Genomic DNA, 5,006 nt, shown 5'->3' with positions numbered 1-5,006 from the left:
CTTCAATGTCATGATTTACATTTCATGGTCCTGCAGCTCTTGTGTTGGTTTCGTTCACATGGCACGTTGCAAAACTGGTATGGTATGGCATGATTGCATGGCGGACACATGCGACAGACCCTATCATGAAAATCATGACATGCGTGTCATGTAACAACATGACTACAAGCCACGCTTACGATGCGCTGGCGGCCATCTCGCTAGCTTCACTTATACTAAATTTGGTATTACTGGATGTGAATAGATGACGATGGTATGATACTGGTTCAATCATGATAAACATGAGATGCGTGCCATGTAACAACATGACTACATGATACGCTCACGATGCGCTCGCGGCCGTTTCGCTAGCCTCACATGCACCAAACTCGGTATTACGCGACGCGAACGGACGACATAGGTCACTGACACAAACATGATAATCCCGACAAGCGTGTCATGTGAGAACATGACTACATGCCACAGTCAAGACACCAATACATTTCGACGTGACGCAGCGCGCGTGCTCGACGGCGTTGCCACGCCAGGCGTCGGTCCTGCCATATACTCGCAGGAGCGTGCCGCGCTGCGTTGCTTTGACGCATGCGCGTTTCAGCGCGTCCCGCGTCCCTCCGTCACGAAAAGAGGGAGACACAGTGTTCTCCTGATAGTGCATCGGCGCGAAATGCAGCATGTCGCAATTCGCGCTGGTTGCCGTCGGGCCGCGCCGAAGGACGCTGGTCGCGCCTGGCGTCAGACTATAGAGTGCTCGCGTTTTGCTAACGTAGCGTCGTTGTGCCCAGCGTGCGCGTGCGTCAACGCTACATTGCAGTATATTGGGCCCTTCATGATGCGCTCGCCACCATTTTGCTAGCTCCACATATACCGAATTTGGTGTTACATGACGTTAATGTATGGCGAAATGTATGACTGGTGCAATGCATGATAATCCCGACACGCGTGTCATGTAAGAACGTGACAACATACCACGCCCATAGTGCGCTCTCGGCTGTTTCGCTAGCTCTAAGTATACTAAATTTGGTATCACGTGACGTGATTAGATGACGAAGGTAAACGGCACATTCAAACATGATAATTATGACACGTAAATCATGTACGGCATTAGTTACCTCCACTTCGTAACGTTGTGCTGATTTTGAAATGACATATCGACATTTCTTATTCGTGCTTCGCATATCATTGATTCCCACTGTACATGGGATCTGCCAATTTTTTTCTTTCTCAAATTTCTAAAGCCGATTGAGGTGATGTTAATCAGTGCATACTTCGGTACCATCTTCGAAATAATTTTCCTCACACTGGTATACACTGCAGGGCGAGACCTTGTTTAGTCGATGGTACCATCAGCCAGAGAATGGGAATATCAGCGGTAAATTACGATGATAAGGAAAACGGCACACGAATTCAAGAATTGTACAACTTCCTAATAATGCTACGATGGTGAACTCATCGGAGTGTCCACGAAAGACTCGTGTGTTTGGAAAAAAAGTCACAGCATATCCATGAGGCGAATGATGATGAGCGAGGTGAAACGTCCGTCAGTTTTTCCTCGCTTCCGTCCATGCGTTCACACTTGCTTCCGTGCGTCCGTCCGTGCGTCTGTTCGTCCGTTCGTTCGTCAAACAGACAGAGAGATGATGTACAAACGCTGCCAGCGTATGATTCACGGTTTGCCGATGAAACCCTTGAGAGCTTCGCCTCACTCATCATCATTCACTCCGTGGCTATGCTGTGAGTTGGTTACTGCATACATACATGCATACATACAGGTGATGACCGACACACGCTTTAAGGAGCGTCGCCCCTAAAAGTTGTTAACGATTTAGAGTACCAGGTACTCTGCTATGGGAGAGCATAAAGCCGTCCCGAAGGTCTCATACTTGATGAGGCGACAAAAATAGACTTTCCCAACGACACTACTGCCAACGGAGCACGCATAATACGAGCAGAGCTGTGTGTTTGGGTGTTTAGAAAAAGTGTTTAATGATTTAGAGTACTTGGTGCTCCACCATGGGAGGATATTAAGTTGTCCCCTGGGCCACACACTTCATGAGGTTGCATCTGAAAAAAAAATTCATTGTGACCACTCATAGGTAGTCGCAATGCTCACAGAGAGCAACGGTAAACTGAAGCAGGAGTGCCATGTGTGTTTAGAAAACGTTTATTTTATCCTGGGACGCAACAAACCTATGGAACGAGCGTCTGTACAACAAGCACAATAACAAACAAATGATAAAGCAAAACATACACTACACATTTAAACAAAAGTGTCCAAGTGTGTAGAGTGTCCATATTTCATGTTACTAATAACTACATACACTACATATATACACTAATCACAATATGTACATAATTTACAAGACTTGGTGAAGATGTTATATGTACAACAGGTATCAATATTCGTAAAAATTACGTATCTTACAGCGTTAGAATGAAGTGCATATATACAAGAACTCACATCCATACGGGGCATTCTGGTTTAAGAGAATTTTTTTCCAGATATGCCGTACATAGCTTATGTGAACACAGAAAGATGGACAATTATGATCATGTGTATGTACAGTGCAAGCTGTTATATACAGCGAAAATAACTCATTTGTGTGTGCAGTGATGAACACTGCAAAAATTGTACAAGGACAGAACATTCATGAACATCGAGATGAGTAAACTTAAATAAACAGTAGGCTATATGCACAAACAAGGAGGGGGGGGGGTCATACACAGTGCAAGGTGACGTTTTTGCATTCACCTGTGAAGACAATTTGCTCTCGTGCTAAAGAGCAATATTGCACAAAAAAGACATGTTTCTAAAGAAGAAAAGAAAAATACGCACTGAAATTTCACAGTGGTATAAGCTCTAGCCCACCTCCTCAGTAGGGGAGGAAAGGCACGGACACTCTGTTGTTTTTTTACAATAATGAATCGCGTAGACCAGCGTCGAAGGAAAGCCTCCTCTGCCAGCATGACTAGTTCTTCATTGAGATGCATCAGCAATACGCTTCTTAACCGATGTAGCTGAGGAAACATGGCTCTCTGAGGCCGTCCTCTTAGGTGGGCCAGTCCCCTCCGCTTCCATAAAAACGAAGTCTAAGAGGGCTTTTGAAGTTCGATGAATTAGTTAGGGGACCTCTCGCTCATAAGTGACGCCTCTGGCTTGGGCCTTCAGAGTAACTCGCGTTATTCACCAAATAAATAAAAGTTTTATGGAGGGTAGTACGGGACAGGGGTGAATTCCCTCCTTCCCCCTGCCTTGCCTAAAAGAATCTTGCAGACTTTAAATAAAGTATGTTCATTAATTCATTCAGTGAATGACTATTTCCGCAAAATGCTTTCACAAAGGCTGTAGCGTGAAAGTGACTGACTCTAGACCAATGCTTTTCTTTTACGATACGCTGATTAGGGTTTACGTTAGTTTTACTGTGCTCTGGCTACTATTGTGAAAATAGTTTGCATGTCAGTGAAGCGACGATCACTGGTTCTCTTTTTCAGAAGGTAATAATTATTGTAGCGCGAATCAACACACAAAGAGCCCGAGAATTGTGCAATGCCTGTATGTCCGTGCGTTGATTTGCGCCACGAAACTATTTAATTCAGACGTCGTGAACATACTAGCCCAAGAAAACGTCCTGCGTCCTCTTTACATGTGCTGAAATTATCTCATGCAGTGAATACAATTTTTCGGTCGGATTCTCCCCCACAAGAGCGATACCGTTTTTTTTCACTTAGATGCGTTTCGCTTGCATTCTTTCGTTGCGCCGTCACATCAGATGGCGGCAGACGACTCCACGCAACATGACTTCTGGCGTCTCTAGATGAAAACAACAGCCGTCTTTGACAACATTCACGTCACGCCGCGAGGGAAGTGGCAGCTATGTTCCTTCTCGAATTATTGTGTACCCCTGAAAACTGCATCGTCCACAGACAAATAAGAGGACGTCATTGTGCTCCCGACCCCGAGCTTGATGAGGAGGAGGCGCATTCCTCGATCCATAACCTGTGAGCCGTAGCTAGCTTGGCCAACCGTGCGTGCTCACTTGACTCGGTAGGTGACGATGATGAGCGATTGGACATTCGTTGGCTCGCCTCTGCATTCCCTCATTCCATCGTGCTCAAACTCATCCTAGTTTCGAGGAGATGAAAGAAACGAGAAAAGAGGGAGATGATGAAGAACAAATTTCGAGCATGCTCCCGCGAATGCTCTCTGTTCTGCGTCAACGCGTTTCTGAGGAGAGCAGGAGCATGGAGGAGGACGTTGTGTAGCTCCGTTTTTCAATGTCCCCATCGGGGTTTGAGGGAAGGGGGGAGTCTGAGGTGACGTTACTACCAAGCTGCTGTTTGTTGTATTTGTAAATTTACTTTTACTCTTATAAGGGAAGTAATCAGTGCGCAGGCAATGTACTGTTGGAAGTACCGGGAATATATGACCAACCACGGATCAGTTAACAGACGTGATCTCCGTAGATGGCACATAGTGTTAAATTTTTTTTCCTTAAGCTTAGCTAGCTTTAAATAGGGCACCCTGTATGCACAAAATGTCATTTTTCTGCTTCATAAATACATGGTTGAGAAAAATAACAAAAAAAGATAAGATGGTTTTCCCCTTTCGGACGTCTATGTCGAATGCATAGGTGACCTTGTAAGTCTTACTTCATCTCCATAGACAAGCGTAGGAGGTTTGTCGATTGCGAAGTGATGGGGCGGGGGGGGGGGGGAGAGTTTTTCTCCAGTGTCTCTCTACTTCTCCCGTCCTAAACCACAGGACGAATTCAGCCAGCACTACTGGCAAACAATAAAATGAAGCAGTGAAGATTGTTGGGCTGACGTGACGCATTTCTTAGCTGATAATAAAAGACACATGACCCCCCTCTCCCGTTTACTTTCACCCCTGTGCGCACACCTATGTTTATCCAGAAGAGCGGAAATCTGGAGCAGTTGGTTCGTGATGCTTTAAGAAAGCCAGCAAAGGCACAGGACGTGAGAAAGAGGCGGACACAAACATAGAGGGC

Source organism: Rhipicephalus microplus, chromosome 7, assembly GCF_043290135.1.
Source record: "Rhipicephalus microplus isolate Deutch F79 chromosome 7, USDA_Rmic, whole genome shotgun sequence".
In the NCBI taxonomy this organism is placed as follows: Eukaryota; Metazoa; Arthropoda; class Arachnida; order Ixodida; family Ixodidae; genus Rhipicephalus; species Rhipicephalus microplus.
Note: the sequence above shows the minus strand (reverse complement) of the source record.